Source organism: Cyprinus carpio, chromosome B8, assembly GCF_018340385.1.
Source record: "Cyprinus carpio isolate SPL01 chromosome B8, ASM1834038v1, whole genome shotgun sequence".
NCBI classification, from domain to species: domain Eukaryota; kingdom Metazoa; phylum Chordata; class Actinopteri; order Cypriniformes; family Cyprinidae; genus Cyprinus; species Cyprinus carpio.
In genome coordinates, this window is record NC_056604.1 from 474,233 (window position 1) to 496,649 (window position 22,417).

At 37.1% G+C, this 22,417-nt stretch overlaps 1 pseudogene; it reads right to left on the bottom strand.

Annotated features, from left to right (window-relative positions):
• Positions 1-1,060: 1,060 nt before the first annotated feature.
• Positions 1,061-19,495, bottom strand: LOC122138300 (annotated as a pseudogene).
• Positions 19,496-22,417: the final 2,922 nt, after the last annotated feature.

Below are 22,417 nucleotides of genomic sequence, written 5' to 3' on the forward strand. Positions count from 1 at the left end.
TAAAACATCTTGTAGCCTAATGTTTTAAGTGAAGGATTGCCATTGTGTTGCAAATTAATCCATCAATAAGTTTCAGCAACAACATTTCTGCGGTTCCTAAAAAGTCTAGATTCTTTCTTCCACAAATTAAGGCCTTAAAAAGTGTTGAATCAGTGCAGTAGAGTCATTAAATCATTGAACGTTTCAAAGCATGAATATCTTCCTCAGCATTTTTGTTTTCCGATACAAATATCTAGACATCAAAACATTAAATCAATACAAACTTACTCCGAATGTAAAATGTCTTGGATATATTGAGTTTAAGCTTAAAACAAGTACAAATAGTTATCAATGTAGTATGAAAACTTGTTTTCTCTTTGAATTCTGTTTTCTCTATATATGCACAAATCTGTACATAAATCTGTTCCAGATTCATACACATTATTATTTATTGTCAAATCTTATTATTTAAATGTGTTTCTGCTCTCATACTGGTATGTATGCACGTATGTACCAAGAGCACCTTAAAAAACACAAACAAATTCCTTGTGTCTCTGCGCACACTTGACAAATAAAAGCTAATGCTGATTCTGAATTAAGCTGATTTTGGCAGATATCTGTTCTTGTTTTATTTTGATCAGTTTATCAGAAGACAAGACTTCTTATCTTAAGTCATTTTGCATTTCAAGTAAATGTATTTTGAATTAAGATTCTTCAGACATATGCATTGTAAAAGAACATCTTGACATATTGTGTTCCCTTCAATTTAGTCTTAAAAAGGTCCTTAAAGTCTTAAATTGAGCTTCATCAACCCTGCACAAACACTTTAAAACTGCCAAAAATGTTTCTGCTCAGTTCAGAGTTTCAATCTAAAATTATTTAAATTAAAAGTCAAAAAAGTGCAATGAACAACACTGCAAAAAGGGCGTATGGTGTATTTGTGTGTATTAGTTAGCAGTCGCATTTTCCATATTTCTCACAGTTTAGCTGCAACCTTGGCGCTCCAAAACTGCAATTTTACAGTTTTTGTTTTAATATAAATGTACAATATATACAATAATGCATGGAAAACACACAAATATATAGTTAAAATCAAGGCCATTTATTTAATGCATTGCATCTTTCAGTGTTTCTCTTGTCTAGAACAGTGTTGCATTGGCACTAAGACAAGTGCAAACCCACTTTCTCCAGAATTATCAGAATTAGTAAATTCTTAGTAAATCTAACAGCGTCTAAGAACAGCAGCCGGTACAGACGGCGTTTGAAGACAGGATGAAGATAAGCTCAAATACAGCTTCTGTTCAGAGCGAGTTTGACTGTAGGAGGCAAGAATTTCATTTCAGGCTTGTCAATGAAAAATGCCATCAATGTTCTGGATTAACAAAAATGACTTCTATCTTTAAGCGTGTTAGTGCAAAAATGGACATTAAAGGGTTAGTTCACCCAAAAATGAAAATGTTGTCATCATTTACACACCCTCATGTTATTCCAAACCTGTATGAACTTTGTCTGTTGGAACAACTTGAGGTTGAGTAAATAATGACAGGATTTTCATTTTTGGGTGAACTGTCCCTTTAAATTTGTTTCAAGCATCATTTAATTTTTTTGAGGTATGTGTCATTACATTAAAAACATATAAACAAATAAACTTGAACATTTATGTAGCATTGGTTATTTCAGCTCAGTATATTAAAACCACTGTCAGTCGATTTTGGCAACGGTGAACAAATCTGGTCAAAATACAAATGTACTGATTGTAATACAGTCACTTCACGTTCTCTTCACGAGTAGAAGGTCAGAACACTCTGATGGTTTCCTCGGACAAGAAGTATCGGTGGCAGATCTTTGGTTAACGTGTCCAGCCAGGTCATGTAAAGAGCGCTGGACACCGTCCCCTTCCTGGCGAGCGGCATGGTTCTGTCAAACCCAAATGAATCAGATACTCAGGTGAATCAAATCAGGGCACCTGTGTGCTTCACAAGGGCCACATACTTTCAAGTGTTTTCTGTGTGGTCAGTACTTACATGACAATGAGGTTGGCTGTGCTCGAGTGTTCTTTCAGAAGCTCGTTCAGTCTGATCTGGCGATTCGACTAAATGAAGGAAGAGTAAGAACTGATGTCACTTACATGTTGGTGCTATTTCAGACATTATTGGGGGCCGTTCACACAGAACAAAGCAAACATGTGACACTCAGGCAATAGAATGGGGAAAAACACAAGGTCTACAAACGAGTTTTTTAAAATGCTTAAATTCTTCCCATGTTTTTAGATGCTGTTTCACTCGGAAAGATCTGAGATGTGAGTGTAACGGTCAAACATGTCCATCTAGTGCGTGATTATATATACACCTTATTATTCAATGTGGAAGTAAGTCGTTTTCTGTGAATGTGTGAGAATTACAGTTCATTAGCCGACATAGCGAAATATCGAGAAGAATAACAACGTGCAGTAAACAGTAAAACTGTTGCACTACAAACCAGTGTGTTCATAATTAACCTGTTCACTGTCGGTTCCACTTTTTGAGCATAGACCTGAAAATGACATTTCCTACTGAAATTGTTATAAATTGTGAATGCTTTGGAGCACAGTCTTAAGGTTGGTCTGAAGTGAAAAAAGTTATAAAAATTATATTTCAAAAACGTTAATATGAAAATATAAAATGTAAAAATTTAAATATTTATATTTTATTTAAAATACATATTTTACAAAACATGTATTACTCTAAAACTGCTAGAAAATTAAAACAAAAGTTATGTTCCAAATTTGAGGTTGATATCTCAAAAAATTTGCTTTTTGAGTGAGATTTTGTTTGGGTGTAGTACCAAGGTTTTCCACTAGATGACATCAAACCCCATTAGTAACCATTTAAGGGTGCCTTCATTTCCATAAACGGTTTGAGTGATCAGAAACATGTTTTTCCATACTGTTCTCAATAATCATGAAATAGACTTTACACTCAGAAGTATTAGGGGAATACGGCAGAATTTCAATTCAGCCTCTAAAAAACACATAAAAGACATTGTAAACTACATTTACAAATGGCCACATCTGCTCCTTTGGGAAGAATAAGGTGCATAGAAAAACAATGGAAAAGTAGTGCAGTGGAATGGAAAAAAAACATGTTCTGTGTGAGCGGTCAGTTCTTTCTCTCTGTTTGTATAACATGAGAATTCTCTAGATTTCTATACAAATAATCTGCCAGTTCAAACATGAATTGTTCGGATTTCACTTCTGAGGATGCAAATGACTTTTGAGAACCACTTCAACTGAGTTTCAGTATAGTCTCAAACTGATCTGTATGGAAGTTTGTTTCTGCCACTCTAATTATGATGTTTTATCTCACAATTCGGACCTTTTTTTAATAAATAAACTGGCAGTTGCGAGTTATAAAGTCCAAATTGTTTGATAGAAACACATTTCCAAGAAATAAATTTAAAATCGCAAGATATAATCATGCAATTGCGCGTTATAAAGTCAGAACTGTTGAGATATAAAGATTTTTCTAAGAAAATTGTATGAAAATAGTCTTTCCATCACCAAATTGAATCTTTATAGCTCAATTCTGAGAAAACAAGTCAGAATTAATCAAGATGTAAATTCACAATTGTGAGAAAATAGTCTAAATTGTCAGATATAAACCTGCAATTACTTTATTAAATTTTTTATTAAGTGGCTAAAATGGGCTTCCGTTGATTTACTTGTCTTTCAGATTAATTCATTAAAAAGAATTAGTTCTTAAGAGTCATTTGTTCAGATGTTCAGTCGTTTTTTTGTTTAAATAAAGAACTGTTGATTCACTCTTTTCTTCAAAAACTATGTTTAGAAAGGGTAATATTTTATGTATTTGAGGTCTGAGATTCGGGAACAGTGCAGAGAGAGAAAGGGCAAACATTTTGCATTTTAGGTCAGCGCAGCCGTCCAATCAGACAATATTGTCTTAAACAGCACTTCATCTTTTATTACATGGGATTTTGACCAAATATATTCAATCTTGATTTTTGTAAAAAGTTGCAACAAAATGTTTAAAAATTTATTTTGTGAAAAATTACAGTTTTGGACATATAAGGTAATAAAAATATTTTTTTTAAATACCTTAAAGTAACTACAAATGAACATGTAAAGCAAATATCTTTTAAAAGGAAATCCCGTGTGGAGCATGCAATGTCCTCACCTTTTCCCCTCACCTGTTTGCATCTCTGTGTTTATTTGTCTTTGTATTATTCTGTGGTACTAATGTTTCTCTCTCATCACATTCAAACTTAAACCGAAGTAACTCAACTAAAACATCATTTCTAAAATGTAAATTCAGTAGCAGCGCAGGAACCACTGTATTTTACTGTGATTTTTTGTGATTTTACTGGGACATTTAAGATCAAATCATCATGAAAATCAATTGGTTCCAGTATATTTTCTTTAAAGAATGTAACTTGTTCTGGGTCTAAATAAGATCTGTGCAATGAAAAAAGGCTGGTTATTATGTGCCTATGTGTCTAAAGTCCTCTTTTTGATTAGTTCTCACTGTTCAGATGACACATTAGAGACACAATGGGACTGAGACATGCGTAGCTCCATCTCAAAGCGATGTAAGAGCATCACATCTCCTGAAGAGTAACTCATGGTAACCTTGGCCCTGTAGAGCTCCAGCTCATTATCTGTGATCCTCCAGGGTTCGTTCAGCCTTTCAGTTTCTCAGCGGCTTCCTGCTCCATGTCGTCCTCCTTCAGTCTGTACGGCTCGATCATCTCCTCAAACATCTTCGTGCTGGGCACAGAATCAAACAACAGCTGTTTCTTGTGGATACCGGAGCGAAACATGCTCATTATTAGCCAATGGATCGAAACTTACTTGTGCTTCTTTGGGCTTAATGTTGATGTCTCCAAGAACGGTGTGATGTCAGAGAAGTCAATCCTGAACTTACTGAGCAAACGCCGCCATTCTGCACGAGACCAAAAGCTTTCACTACGCTGATTATCTCCATTATTTAAACAATTTTATATGTTAAACTACCAGTCAAAAGTGTGTAAATCTTAAAAACCTTCAACTCTAATAGCTTCTGTTTAAAAGACTGAAAAAAAAATATTGTGAGGGAATATAAACTGTGCCTACAAATTCATTTCTTTACGAAACTAAGCAAAAGGAATTAAATACATTCGACATGAGCAGAAATGAATGTTATACTCACGCTCTGCGGTCGTGGTCAATCCGGTTTATCTTTCCTCCAATGAACACACGGATCTTGCAGTCGCGCCATTTCTTTTTGTTGGTCAGCAAATACGGTATCAGAAGAGTCAAGCCTACAACGAGTAATCAATCACAGTGTCATTTATTAAAGCTACAAACTCTCAGTGAGCATAATAAAGGCAAGCATTCGATCATAAGACTACACTGAAATAGAACGTCTTTACCTCCGTCGTCAAACAGCCACCAAACATCAATGGTTCCTTTGCTCTGTTTCTTCTGGAACTGTTGACTCGCGGTCAGAAGTTTACTCATCCGCAGGACTGAGCTGCAGCGGAGGCTTCTTGGTGTCTGAAATCACACATGCATCGTCAGAGAGGAGAAATTAGCATCAGCTTAACAGATACAGATTTAGAATTTAAGAACAAGATCAGAACTAATTCCCTGAGTGCATTGAACATGATGTTCTGAAGAACACATATTGAAGGAAAGTCTGAGGAAACTGCAGGAGATTCATGAACTGGAGCATATTTGGAGTGGCTCTAATGGGAACACAATACAACTGACAAAGACTTTAGTCTCTAATCAAGATTTTACCAGGTTCCTCTCATTGCAGGAACACTCATTAATGGAATAGTACAACCAAAAATGAAAATGTACTCACACTCAGTTCATCTGAGATCAGGATGAGTTTGTTTCTTCATCAGGTTTGTAGAAATGTAGCACTGCATCAGTGTCTCAGCAATGGATGCTCTGCAGTGAATGGGTGCCGTCAGAATGAGAGTCCAAACAGCTGATAAAAACATCACAATAATCCACAAGTAATCCACAGCACTCCAGTCCATCAGTGAACATCTGGAGAAGACAAAAAGATGAAACACATCCAGCATTAAGATGTTTTTAACTCAAATAGTACAGTCTATAATCCATAATAACACTTCCTCCAGTGAAAAAGTGCATCTCCTGTTGTCTCTCACATCAAAATCCAGACACATATTTGTTTAGAGCTGTTTAAACGCTGCTTGATCTGTGCAGATTTCTCTCCTGATTCACACCCAGAACACTTTTTAACTGGAGGAAGTGTTATTATGGATTATAGACTCTATGTATTTGAGTTTAAAAACGTCTTAATGCTGGATTTGTTTCATCTTTTGTCTTCTCCAGATGTAAGCTGATGGACTGGAGTGCTGTGGATTACTTGTGGATTATTGTGATGTTTTTTATCAGCTGTTTGGACTCTCATTCTGACGGCACCCATTCACTGCAGAGCATCCATTGCTGAGACACTGATGCAGTGCTACATTTCTACAAACCTGATGAAGAAACAAACTCATCCTGATCTCAGATGATCCTGAGGGTGAGCACTTTTACAGCACTTTTTTTTTTTTTTACAAACTTTTAAATGTGCATTACGTCATTGTTTTCTGACCTCTGAAGATGAGCGGGCTGCTTTGGCAGCTGGTGGATTTAGAAGACGGTTTTGAGGAATCGCTGTCAAAGTCTTTGATGTTGATGGACACCAAGAGATCCTTCATTCCAGGAGCTTTCTCCTGCAAGGTCTGAAATTCATCTGAAGAAAGACCAACAGAAGCAGAGTTAAAATCACTGACGAAAAGACTCAAACCATTAGCCCACTTTGGCCACGAAACTCCACCTTGAATGTGAGAGACGTCAAGACCTTCCTTCAGTCTCAACAGAACCACACCGAACTGTAGGTCAAACGCGTCACTGAAACACACACAGCATCATTCAGATGAAGATCTCAGTTCTCAAAGATGAAGACATGACGAGCATCACACAGTCAGACTCACTGCATGGTGTTGATGTAGGTTTCCACATCCTTCATCTCACCGTCCCTCCAGTTGTTTTTAAAGCCAAACACCAGTGTGTTGGGTTTTAGGCGACCCAAAAACCAGTAGTCTGTGAATCCCAACAACATCAGGTTTACTCTTAGTTTTAAAGGCATTCTGATTGAGTTCATTACATGAGCTCTTTGTTCTGACCTGCAGGAGATACTGGGCTCCTTGTCTGAGATCATCAGCAAACACAGGAGTGTAGAAGGCTTTGATTCGTGTCTTCAGGAGCCAGAGCTGATAGCGGGGCTTGCTCGTTCATCATGTCCTTATAGTTCGGCCTACGGAATCCCTGCGGGAAGATGCAAGAACCAGGGTTTCTGCAGGATTTTTAAGCTCAAATTCAAGACTATTTAAGACCTGGGTAAATAAAATTAACACCATATTAGTGGGCTACTGCAATGTCTATAGTAACATCTTAAACTGTAAAATGACAAGCATGATTTGCAGTTCAGATACAAGTTTTCACAAAAACAAAAAGTTTTATAAAACGATACACTTCACATTTCAGGATTTTGGCATTGGTCTGAACAAAAACAGCAGATGGGCTTATTGAAAATGCACATTTGTTCTCTGCCAGCAGGTGGCGCTTTCGGAACGGCAGAAATATAACTGTTTTCCTGGTAATGGCAAAACACAAAGCATGTTTATTCAATGAAATCATAGCCTTTTGAAGTTTAATCGTCACATTGAGCCATATCACAATTCAGTTTTTTTCCGTACCTCAATTTTAAACCTCTAGAAATCACACTTAAGACATCATAATTAAGTAACTGCTCATAACGGCAAAGATACTTAATTGAAATTACATACGGTGCGCACGTGGCCACAGACCATCAAGCCCACGTCTTTGGTGAAAGCGTGCACTAGATACAGCAGCGCCGGTCTTGAGTTTGGGTATCCGGACATTACAAGACACTGAGGCCTGTGGGAAAATGATTTCAGAGAGGTTTTGGGTCTCTATAGAGTCACATATGACATCATCTGCATCTGTCTGTGGATCACCTGAAGTTCTTGATATGGTCCTCAACCCCCGTGAGATGCAGACTGTGTGTTAGTGCCTTATTGTACATCAGCGCTTGTGTCGACGAACCCCAGTTCACATCTGCAGCAGAAAGATGCGTTTTGACACTCAGTTATGATTTATGACTTTAAAACACAACTGATAACACTTTACAATGCGAAGGAATAGTTCACCCCAAAATAAAAATGATCATCATTTACTCACCCTCATGTTGTTCCAAACCTATACCAGATTCTTTCTAGTGTGGAACATAAACGATGTTTTGAAGAATGTTGGCAATCTAACAGTTGACGGTAGCCATTGACTTCCATACTAGGGGGAAAAAATACTATGGAAGTCAATGGCTACCATTTGGTTGCACTCATTGTAAAACAGAAGAAAGAAATTCAACACTAGGGTGAGTAAATGGTGTCAGAAAGTTTTATTTTGGGGTGAACTATGCCTTCATCATAAACCACAATTACATTTATGCATTTGGCAGATGCTTTTATCCAAAGCATTTAAGATATACTGTACATGTGATCAGTTCCATGATCTACAGGAAGGCTACCGTTAACTTTAGTTAATACTAACATGAAAAACTAATGAACAACTGCATTTTAATTAACTAACATTAACAAACACATATATTAAATGCTGTGAAAATTATATTGCTTATCGTTACTCCATGTCATTTACAGCACTGCATTAGTCGACAGTTGAACTAAAAATTCACCAAATTTTATAAATGCATATTATTGATCTCATTTGTGCACAATTAATCTATGCATTTTCTCTCTTTTTTAAAAATGAATATTATTGATCTTATTACGTACAATTCATGTGTATTTTTTCACTTTTTTAAAAAAATGCATATTATCAATCTTATTACGAACAATTCATACATATATTTTTCACTTTTTTAAAAATGCATATTATTGATCTTATTACGAACAATTCATACATATATTTTTTCACTTTTTTAAAAATGCATACTTATTGATCTTATTACGAACAATTCATACGTGCATTTTTTACTTTTTAAAAATGCATATAATTGATCATATTATGAACAATTCATATGTGCATTTGCATGTGCATAATTCTGATCTGTTCATTCTTGTATTTTATTGCAACAAATGAGACCTTTTGGTAAAGTGCTATCACATAATCATAGGAATGAACTGAAAACAGAACAGACCTGGTTCTTGTAGCTGACGTAGATGTAGAGCGCCAGGACGATGCCGTTTGTGAGCAGCGCCGCCCACCAGTTGATCACAAACATCACCACGCAGCACAGCACGGCTCCAGCTAACGACACCCACTTGTTATAGTATTTGAAACTCGGACGCCACCCTGTTCAGACAGATATCTGAATTACTCACGATGCTGTCTGAAACGTTTCATCAGTGAGGATTCCTGCTTCACACTTGCCTGGGGAGTTCGCCAGCGATGCGTGGAAAACAGAGAAGTTTATCAAGGCATACGAGGCCAAGAAGAAAGTTGGAAATGATGGAGCGATGATGTTTAACTCAGCTGAAACACCAACACACTGGATTTTAGACACAGTCTCTGTCATTAGTGTCTAATAAGCAGATAGTGAAGTGAAGTCTACCGATCAGGATGAAGGCCAGGCCGATGATGAAGGTGAGGACGTAAGCGCGCAGAGGCTCTTTGTTCTTCCCATATCCTTTGGCAAACACATGCATTCCAGGGTAGAGTTTATCCTTACACAAGGCCTACAAAACCACACACACATTAAACACCTCCATCATCACAACAGATACCATGAAGAACAGAATGAGGGTTATCAGACATCATAAGCTCATAGGAAACACTGATATACACGACCGGTCAAACCTTTTTAAACTGTAAGAATAACTGCAGAAGATGAGAAAATAGTGAAATTACAAAGGGAAAGTGTCAAGAAATCAGACAGGAGAAATGTGTAACGGACGCTTTTCAGATGAAAATGGCTAATTAATGTGTTTTTCTTGTGCTCATCACATTAATTATTACTTATCAGACCACGGAGCTGTTGAAAGCAGAGATTCAGCGTGCTTCTGTTTTTCCAAATAAAACCAAATAATCTACAAATAAACAGAGAAATCAACAGATGCATGGAGATCTCTGATGAAGCTCATGTGCATTCAGAATACAGATGTTTACTGTAGACAGAGATTTCAGAATCGGAATCCTCTTTCATACAAAACTTTATGTAACTGTCTAAATTCGATCTGGTGTTTACTGAAACTGCACAAACACACAAGCCTTATTTATAGTTGTGCTTTTTTCTGTAATGGAGAAAACATCAGAATCATGGGAAGTGAATGAAGGTCAGTGTCATAAAAAACTGATCCAATGCTTGCATTTATAGATCACTGGGGATGAAGGGAACAAAACTCTAAAAACATTTTTATTTTATTTATCCTTTATTTTACCAGGACAGTCCCACTAAGATACAAAATCTCTTCTTCCAAGCAGTCCTGGCCTAAATGGCAGCATAAACATTTTTTCGCAAGTTACAAACACATAAAACTAACAATATTTAGCCCTGCATCTCATGTGATGATAAATCAAAAAATTACTTAAAGCAGGTACATGTTTCCTTTAGAGTAGTACATGCATGGGAAAACATGGTAAAGCAGCATGATATACATAAGTGAGGAGGGATCTTGCATGCATATAGATCACATCACAATAATCTAACACTGAGAAGAAACAACTTTCTATAATTCTCTTTCTTACTTAAACCCAATTTTGGTCTAAGCTTTCTAAAAAAAAAATCAATTTGTACTGTACATAAAATCCCAATTTTTATCCAACCATACAGCCAAATATTTGTAACAATTTACTCTTTCAATGCATTCCCCTTGTAAAGTTAAAACAGGGTGATCTGTTTCAATGCAACAACGAGTGAAGAGCATACTTTTGTGTATGTGTGTGTGTGTGTGTGTTTAAAACCAATTTTAAGTTAGACAATGACAGTTGCAATGACTCAAAAGATTTTTCAGAAAGAGTTTGTTTGTGTCCTGACCTGAAAGACTTTGGGAGCGCTGACCAGAGACGCCAGCGCCGACGAGAGCGTGGCAGAGAAGATCCCAGCTGTGATGAGCGGCCCGAAGCCGGACACCAGACTCATCACCCTGAAAGATCATCACCAGCATCATCACGAGTTCACCACATCTTAGAAAACATCAGCAGTGTTTCAGCAGATCATTTCCACAATGACCAGTGAATTTACTGCCTGCCTGCTTTCAGACATGCTTTACACAAACACCAATTAGACAAACGCAAACGTTGCATGATTCATTTTAATACTCTCCTCCCATAAAAACTCTGTGTCTGAAAGGGAAACTCCTACAAATGCATATTCAGTAAGGTCAGACGTAAAGATGTCTAATAAATGTCCAACATGCATTTACTCAATAACAGATTGAGTATTCCCTTTAAAATCAATAAAAATGTGAAATGCAAAAAATATTAAATTTGTTAAATAATACAAATGTATTTAATACAATTTTATTAACCAATGTTTTTACTGCTGACCCTCAATGATCCACTTCAAACATACTAATAAGCAAAAATGACTTTAAATAAACATAACATTTGTGTTTCATTTTTTTGTGATCGGGAGGAAAGTGTTGAACATTCTGGTAACACTTTACAATATGGTGGGACTAATATGCATTAACTCATGAAGAACTAAACTATTTATTAATAATTACTGCATCAGCAACAAATGAACATTCTATATGCTTCAAAGATTAAATAATCAATCAATTGTTATTAGTTATTAGTTAACATTAACAACAATTCCCTAATAACATATTATATTAACTAAATACATATGTTAATTACCGCAATGAGTCGAAGCCATGCATTTCAACTCCAGTTGTCTGCTTTAATTAATCATTAGCTAATGATTTGCAAAGATATCAGGTTATGACTTTACTTGTTGAGGCACGTGGACTAACTAAATTACATTCATAACTAATTAATTCCAATGACATATTACTTAACAATTGATTAATAAACATTTTCAAAAACTCGCCCTTCAACCATCGATCATTAAAAGGAAATTTAAAAGTGTAAAAGCATTAACAAACTACTTTCAACATACCATGATCAACTCCTAAAGATTCTCCTTCTATCCGCAGCAATATTACGGACGTGTTAAATATCATTACAGTAATATACGTCTATATTTCAGAACAATTACATTTTACAGCATCCGTGTGAAAACAAATTTGGATAGAGACACGAGAATTTGGGAGAAAATGAAAGATTCTTAGTGCATTTCAGAGAATTATTCATGGTTTATATTGGTAATTAATTAATTAATAAGTTAATTATTAATTTTTTTTCATTTACTTACAGCGGAATACAAAGGAAACATGAAAATAATGCAGTGGGCTGAAAAAGAGCTATTCTATAGATTTATTGTTGCTGTTATAGATATTGTGAACATAATGGTATTCTTCTTGGTTGAAGTGGATCATCGAAGGTCAGGAGCGAAGACATTGGTTAATAAAATGCATTATTAAAAAATTAAATACATAATTGATATTTGTCTTATTTAACATATAATTGCAGGTTTGTATAATATTCTGAGTTTGCATTCAACTATTTTTAGTCTAGATCTACAGTAAGATCATGTTCACATACAACACTCTGAACTTACACCTGATTTCTGTCACCATGGCAACGCCAGAGCTGTCACTCAATACATGGAAACAAAGTAACAGGAGATACATATTTGAAAAAGTAACTTCCTCCCCCTAGATTAAAAAGTAATGCGTTACTTTACTAGTTACTTTTAAAAAAGTAATCTGATTACAAAACTTGCGTTAACTTGTAATGCGTTACTTTTAAAAGCAACTTTCCCCAGCACTGACCATCAGCATACGGATTCCAATATAACAATAACTGTGAGCACATCTGTCACACACCTGGAAGTCGTTCAGGAGGCCGTACTTGCAGCCGCCCTCTTTGCAGATGGAGAAGTCGTATCCCAGTGTGCAAGCGGCATCGGTGCAGTTCTCTAGCGAGCTCACTATGGTGTCGTTATCATCTCCTGTGGCGTCCCGCACGATACAAGAGCCTAAACACATGGCAGACCCAGAACATCAGCTCTGATCCACGAGTGAAGAACAAGCAGAGAAAGAAACACACTCAAGTACCGTTCGAGATGGCAACAGCGATGTAAACCACTCCGGTTATGAGGATCGCCAGGAGAGTTCCTTTAGGAATCGCTGACTGCGGATCCTACAGAGACCAAATCAGCTGTGATGAGATGTGATGACCAATAAAATACAGCTAAACTCAGATACACTCTCAAAAATAAAGCTTCTGTGATGGCATCCATGGTTCATGAAGAAGGTTCTTCATAGTGGAAAAAGGTTTATGCTTCAGAATGTTCTTCACACTAAGGAAAAATGTGTCCCTGCAGCACAGAGATGCACTGTCAATAATTAGCACAGGTATATTTGTAGCAATAGACAACAATTCATTGTATGGGTCACAATTATACATTTCTTTTATGCAACAAAAATCATCATTAGGTGATATTAAGTAAAGATCATGTTCCATGAAGATATTTAGTAAATTTCCTACCGTAAATATATTAAAACTTAATTTTTGATTAGTAATATGCATTGCTAAGAACTTCATTTGAACAACTTTAAAGATGGATTTTCTCAATATTTAGATTTTTTTGCTCCCTCAGATTCCAGATTTTCAAATAGTTGTTATCTCAGACAAATATTGTCCTCCTAACAAACCACACATCAATGGAGAGATTATTTATTCAGCTTCAGATGATGTTTAACTCTCAATTTGACTTCTTTTGTGCTCCAAGAACTGATCACTGAAATGTTCTTTGGGGAACCAAAACTGGTTCTTCTATGGCATCTCTGTGAGAGTAAATGATCCTCACCTCCAGGTCTCCTGATATATTGGCTCCTGCTAGGATTCCTGTGGCGGCCGGGAAGAAGATGGCAAAGACGGAGAAGAAGGTCTCATCATCTCTGAAGTCTGGACCCATGTTCTCCATCATTATGGCAGCTTTGAGACAGACAAACACAGGAATGAACTCATCACTGGATTTGTTCCTCCAGCACTGATCTTCAATAATCATCAATGATCACAGATGAGTAGAGACGACCTACCGTTATAACTGAAGAAAGCCTTGAGATTCCTTTGACTTCAAGGGGATAGAAGGATCCGTATGAAGTAGTTACCAAATAGCTGCCGCCAAGAATCACCAATGAACACAATCTGGGCCTGTCAAAGACATCACGTGACTTACAATATCTGCAGAAATAACTCACAATAACACTATATTTCTTACTAATTTTGGCTGCTGATTCCAAAAAATAGTCTCTTTTGCTGGAAAGAGTCACACTTTCTCACTAACTATGATGCATTTCTTAGCATTACTGCTTTTCAAACTATTTATTTGGTGAATTTGTCTTGCATTCTTCCTCAATCAGGAGAAAAACACAACAAATGCATGATTCCTCTCTGAATCCGAGAACTATTACAACTATGTGATCAGTTCTCAACTGTGATATTATTTTCACTAATCTGTTGATTTTCACCTTTTCCCTCCTTTACAGACTGTAATTTAATTAGGCATTTTGATACATTTGAATTGCTTTTTGTTATATTTTGATTAAGTGCATTAAAGATTTGTCCATTTGAAAAAAAATCTTATTCTTATAAAAAAAAACAAAAAACTGCATGATGAGAAATTGATCTCTTGTGAACTTCAGCTCATCATAAATTAGGTCATAGGCTTTTTTTTGCAAATCAGCAGAATATTTTTTACATGCCCACAACTATATATTCTGTTTCTACAGAACACGGTGCCATGTAGGAATATACTGACTTTGCCTCCCACTCTCATTCCAGCGACAGAGATTGCCCAGCCGTACGATGACGGTGAGCGTAGCCGACGATCCTGCTGGTCATTGATCTCATCCAGTCATGAGAGAGTCTTCTACTCGGGACCAAACACAGAGACAACAGTGGTGCTTACATCATAAAACATTATGAATTAATCTTTAAGGATGATATATGTCCGTCTGTCAGCCTCAAACAACCACAGCCAGGCATGCACATCATAAAAAAATAAAAGTTAATTCATTAAGTGGCATGGACCAAAAACACTAATGCATGAGTCTGTCCCTTAGCCTTTGCATTCATACTAAATACTCACATCCAGAAAGTTTCAAACCCACAGTTTCTGCACAAACCACGACATACCCATGGCCACAGCGACAGGCCTTCAGCAAAGGCAAAGATCAGACCGCTGGATCCCTCCAAACTCCGGGACCCAAACTCCTGGAGATCAGGTAATAACGACCCGCCTGAAACCATCCGATCACAGACACAGACGCTTCACTTTAGACCAATAGAACCAAAACTATTAGAAAGTGAACCTCTCAACATCTCACAACAACAGCATAAAATAACAACACGTGTTTTTTTTTTTTGCGGAAATTGCCTTTATACCATCTTTCCTAACTGGAATATGACAATGTTAACAGAAAATATTTTTTTACACATTCATGCAAATAAATTAATAAATAAACAAATAAATTATACATAAAGTAAGAAAAATTCACTATACATTTTTTGGAAACATTTTTTCTTTCATTAAAAGAAAACAAATTAGAAAGCAAAAATCCCACTGCACTTATTGCAACATTTACATTTTTTGTAAACAAAATTAATCATAATTGATATGACAACAGATAAATTATAATATAACACAATGAGTTCGGAGTAGGAGGCAGCATCAATTTACCCGAAAGCATTATGTATTGCGTTTGTACAAATAAAAGTCGTTTAATTATCAACCACTTTCATGGTAACATGATTTAAAAACCTGTATTTTAAACACATTTTTTCTCGGCAATCAAACTAAGATATGCTTTTAAGTGCCGGCATATTCTAAACTCTTTAATATCCTTGGTTTTACGTATATGAAACCGTTCTGTTTAACAAAATACTTGGATTTTAGGGTTAGGGTTGTAACTATAATAGAGCTACAGTGTGTGACCCTGGAGCCCCAAAAACCAGTCATACGCGGTCCAATTTCTTTGAAATTGAGATTTTATACGTCATCTGAATGCTTAATAAATAATCTCTGCATTGATGTGTGGGTTTTTCGGAGGACAATATTTGGTCTGAGATACAAATATTTGAAAATCTGGGAATCTGAGGGAGCAAAAAACTCTCAATATTGAGAAAAATCATCTTTAAAGTTGTTCAATGAAGTTCTTGGCACTGCATATTTACTAATCAGTAACTTAAGTTTTGCTATATACTCGGTATGCAAGTTTACTCAATATCTTCATGGAAAATGATCTTTACTTAATATCCTAATGATTTTATGTCATAAAAGAGAAATTGTATAATTTTGACTCAATACACTGTAGGTTGTCTATTGCTACAAATATATCTGTGCTACTGATGACTGATTCTGTGTTTGTGGTGCAGGTATAATTATACACTGACCTCCGCGCACGAAAGCCGTTGGTGGCGAGGGCTGATGTGCGGAGAGAGCCAGTGATAGATGGGAACCCACGATATCCATGAGAACGATGGAACAGGACAGAGCTGCAGGAAGACAACACAATCTGTGACTGGTTACTTGACCTGATCCGGTTCAGTGCTGCTGGTCAGTTATCGTACCGATGCCCGCCTGACCCACGATCCACGACATCCGGATGAACAGCATCACTCCCCAGATGTTCAGCATGCAGGCTCTGCACACACGCATCATCAGTAAACTGTTATGTTTACGCACACTGAATCTGACTTGAGCTTCCAGAGCAGAAGAAAGTACGGGACATAGTGCAGAACAAAACACAAATGATAGTGCAGAAGCCAAACTATGTGTGTGTGGGTGTGTGTGTGTTTGTGAATGATGGAGCCGAGGTCAGAGCTCAGACTGACCATCACTTTCCTTTGACCCAATGCCGAACTTGACACGAGCCCCCTTGGAATCGGACATCTTCTTTGGCTGTGCTGATCTCGGAGGCCGTGAGTCTCCTCGCCGTACGGATAGCCCTCCTCAAACGACTTCCTACACATGAGTTAAAGCCTTTTATATGACTATACTATTATTAAACATGCAGAAGCGCAAGATCAGTGTCTCAGGTTTGTGTTACAGGAGGCTTTATTTTTCCCAGAACCACACTTTTTTCTAAAACGAGACTCCTTACAAATGAGGAGAAAAAACACAGGTTATCCACCCCCCCCCCCCCCCAACAGAGTCACAATTATACATAAGGCATCACAAAAACAACCGATTTCAATGAAACACGTAGAGACAGAAAATGCACATGAGTTAGAGAAGTATTAGCTTTTCTTTTTCATAGCAGTGCACTTAGCACTAGTTAGAATGCAGATGTGTTTTAGCACATTAGTTTCATTAATGATTTAGATAGCTGTTATTTTATTAATTGCCATTTAATTTTAGTCAAACATTTTTGTCATTTTAGTGAGCTTTTGTATCCTTGCAGGATGAAGAAACGTCAGTTTCATTGAGTTATTTCATCATCCTGCATGCTTGTTTGCTTCGATCTGTTTAAATCTTCACAATCTTTTTCTTCGACTGTTTCGTTCAGTTGCTGCAAAACTTCAAAAAACACATGCAAATAGAAAAAGCGACCGCAAAAATGTTAAACATACACACTGGGTCAGAACGTAAATCTTATCATGGTAAAGCCAGGTTCAACGTTTTTGCAGAGGGAATTTGGATTTCGTTTTAATCACTGTGTCTGTTTTCTGTCAAGTTCCAGCCATGTTTAGGAAGTGAAATGTGTCTAAATCAGTGGGGAATGAAACCTCCAGAAATTAGAGAGGAATAAAACGGTGGACATCCACAGATGCAAAGAGATAAAGTGCAGTAAACATAAACACTTAAATGTGTGTTTTTTTATGTTTTTCTTTCTGCTAGATGTGAAGGAGAGACATGACATGTTAGCAAAATATCCTGATTAACAGACGTGCTTGACACTGAAGTGTGTAACCTGTGTGTCCGGTGATGTCCGGGGGACACTGGGTCTTTGACAGAGACGTGCGGGTCACACGCTGACATTGTGACGTGACCCGGATCGCTCATGGTGGGTGTGTGAGAGAGACTCTGTCTGAGGACAGATGCGGCACGTGTGTGGTATGTGTGTGTGTGTGTGGGTGTGTGTGGTGTGGTGTGCCGCTCTGACCGTCATGCAACGTCACTCAACTTCCAACCATAAGAGAGGAAACCAATACAGATGAATCAACTGCTATAGACACATCACTCCATACTGCTACAAACATCCTGAATATGATTCTGATGAGAGCTTTTAATAATACACAATATTATGACCTGCAGCACAAAAGCAGTTCTATAAGCAGCAACAGGTATATATTTGTAGCCAATAGTACAACAATATCATTGTATGAGTCACCAATTATAACATTTCTTCTTTGACAAAAATCATTAGGATATTAAGTAAAAGATCTGTTCCATGAAGGACTATTTAAGTAGATTTTTCCTATGCGTAAATATTATCAAAACTTAATTTTTGATTAGCTAATTATTGCAGAGAGTGAGAGGACTGTGTGTGTACGGTGTATGTGTGTGTGGGTTGTGCGTGCGTGAGGTGATGTGAGTGAGTGACGTGAGTGAGTGAGTGAGGGAGTGGAGTGAGTGAGTGGATGTGTGTGTGTGTTGTGTGTGTGTGTGGTGTGTGTGTGTGTAAAAAAAAAAAAAAATCAGATGCAACCCTCTTTGCAATCATTAACATTTTCATAAGTAACTGTAATTTAATTTACCTACATTTTTTGCTCAGTAAACTGTAATAGATGTACAATTATATTTATGTTGTAATTTAAATACGTAATTTGTCACATGTAACTAGTTACTCTCCCAACACTGCCCCAAAAAAGTATCAGCAACGCAGGTTTAAAAGTAAATCAATCCTGCAATGCAGAGAGTCGAGGAGAGGATGATGAAGTGCAGCCGAACCTTGTCGAGTTCATCGTGGAGGCTCGAACAGCGACGGGCGCAGAGATTCTCCCCGAGCGGAGCTGCGGTGTGCCGGTAGGGGGGGGGGAAAGTCGATGTTGGCACCGCGTCCGATGGGTGTTGTGCCCGAAGGTGCGCAGGTTAGAAAGTGGTGGAGTGCGTGTCCGAGAAGTGACTGAGACCTCCGGTGGAAGAGTGTCTAGGCTCGCTCTCCTCCTCACCCCCATGTGATCCGTTCACACCGCGTCAGGCGCGTGCGTCAAGGACGGGTTCAAGAAAGTTCACCGCGACGGAAACCGGCCCTTGGACTCCTCGCCGGCGATGCTCGCGGAGGACCGCGATCCCGGCGGAGTTTTAGGAGCATCCGCCACCGGATCCACCTGGAAGCGACTCGAGGGACCCCGGCGACCGGAGGCGGGTTTCTGGCGGATGGAGGAGACGAGGGTGATCGACATGTGGAGGTGATGGAGAATCCTCTCCAGCGTCCTACAGAGACTCGGAGATCAGCGCCGGTTATAATCGCGCAGACGTAACGACCTCGTGACCCTCCGCGGAGTGATGAACAGACAGCGGAGCTCCAACGGCGCTTTGGCTTTTGGTGGTCGCTTGAAAAAACTCCGATTCCGGTGGAAAGAGTGTTTAGGCTCAGGGTCGAATAAAAATCAGTTGATTTGACGGTTTCTTTGATGTTGCGCTGGCGTTCACCGCGCGTCTCCAGCTGCGCGTATTGCGCGTTTATGCTTTCATAACGCACTGGTAACATTTCGTTAACACTAGTTAACTAGTTTAATGCATTAACTAAACATGAGCTGCCAGTGAGCAATAACATTTTGATAAATCTGTACAGGCTTTCTGTTAGTTCACCAGTGCATTTTACTAACGTGCAAAACATTTTTGTACAAATATAAAGTATAAAGAGTTTATTTTGCAAAAACAGATCTCCGTTCTTTTTTAATTTTATAATGTTTTTTTTTTTTTTGTTTGTTATTATTTTTTTTATTTATTATTATGTTATCATGTTTTTATTGTGTTAGTCAGCTGTATTTTTTTTAGTTATTTTTACTTAAAATGATGAAAACATGGAAACTTCATAATATTTTAAATGTAGCCTAGTAATAAATGTTGAAATTAAAAACTTTGAAAAAGACTAGTAAATGCTGTAGAATTATTCTTCAGCATTAGTTCATGTTAACTATTAATAAATGAAACACTTATTTTTGCTCTTTTGTATGTCTTTTAGTTTCTTTGAAATTGATATATGAAGCATTTTTGTTTTTTTATTAAGAGTATTATCATAAAATATTTTATTAATAAAATATATGATGTTTTTATTAATATTTTGAATCAGTTTTTCTTTTTAAATGATACATTGTCTTTTTATTTTGAGGTAGTTTTTAGTAATTTTGTTGTGTGGTTTTTACATTTAAGTTAATACAGTGTAAGTTAACCTTCATAGCTGAAATACATTTTAATATTTTATTTTATGTCACTTAATGTTTATTTTAATTCAAGTAACAATTTTCTTTAGTATAGACAATCTAAACAAGTGTGTAGTCTATTTCTTATTTTTCTTAACTTAGTTTTATGAGCTAATATTATTCAAAGGAACAATGGTTCTATTGAAAATTTTAATTTAATAAATTTTAATGCGAAAAAAAAAAGAAAAAGTGGATTAAAAAGAAAGAAGGTGACCAGTTGCCCGCAGCTAATAATTGTTAGTTTTTCCCTTAAACATTTAAACCAAAAATCTTGGATTTTGGGTAGTTAAGTCAGTAAGTAAGTAAATAAATATTTAAATCCAGTACTACAGTCAACTATATGTCAAGTATTTTCATGCTTTAAGAGCTCAGGAACCCTCATCCTTCTTCCGGTTTTCAGAGAGAAAACAATGGTTTTCTGTGCAGTGGGAGTGATTGACATTCAGTCACATTAACATATAACACAACAACACACTCTTTCACAGTCACACTCTTTACAATGCCCAATACGCTGAAACAGATCCTCCTCAAAAGAACATTGTGTCTCAGAGCAACACAGGATCAAGGAAAAGCTCTTGGTCTATCTCCATGTATGATCATCATGCTTGTTTTTTCTTCATATTAGGTTCCACACGCCGCGCTCGCTCTCCTGTTTCATCCAGACAAATAAAAGCAGCAGGGAGTTTGTGTTTTTTCTTCCTGGACGTGCTGCAGGCTGTGCAAATGTTGTTGTGTGTCATTAAATCACAACAAAATTGCACACTACGAGTCGGCGCTCAGAACTTTCCCTGAGCCAGTTTACTGATGATGCTGACAATACACCAGAATGACATGAAAACGTCTTTTATTCACTCCTAAGAAACAGATACACAGCTTTTAAAATGTCTTAATGCTGGATGGTGGTTTCATCTTTTGTCTTCCCTTCCAGATTTCACTGATGGACTGGAGTGCTGGGGATGACTTGTGGATTATTGTCGATGGTTTTAGTCAGCTGTTGTGGAACACCTCTCAGTCATGACGGCACCCATTCACTGCAGAGCATACATGCTGAGCCCAATGATTGCCCAGTGCTACACATTTCTACAAACAAACTCATCCTGATCTCAGATGATCCTGAGGATGAACACATTTTCATTTTAGGCTGAACTAATCTTTTAAATCAAACTGTTTTCTAGGAGTTCACCTGTGCTGTATTTTACTTATACCAAATTAGCTCAGTTTTCACTGAATGTTTTTGATAAGAAAAACCAATCCTGCCATTCTGAGATGTTCAGAGTGTTCACACAGAAAAAAACCTTCTCCAGCTTCAGAAGGACGTGCAGAAAGAACCGAGGAGATCTCGCATCGCAATAGCATCTCTAGACTCATTGAATTTATATATATATCTATTTATATATATAGATATTCTATATAATCTACAAAGATTTGAGAGCTACTGAAATCTGGTGCATTTTGATTGTAGGATATTCTGCTTTAACCATCAAACTAAAATGAAGACAATTTAATTCAAAACGTTAAAGTCTAAGCCATTAAACATAATTTATATCTTTACCTTTTATGGGGCAACTCCATTGACACAAGAGATGTCAGGGACGTTTCATCCAGTTACACAATGCATTTATTTGATTCAAAATATACAGTAAAATAATATGACTAGTCTAATTCTCGCATGTAGGCTGGGTTTATTTTGTTTTCCCTTCTGTGTGAATCCTCTGTTAAACGTAATTTATTTCTGTGATGTGCAACTGTCTTTTCAGCAATCATTAATCCAGTCTTCAGTGGCACATTGATCGTCAGAAATCATTCTAAGAGGATGATTTGCTGCTCAAGAAACATTCTGATTATTATCACATGGTGGAACACAGTTTGTTGCTGCACAATTTTTTGTGGAAACTATAA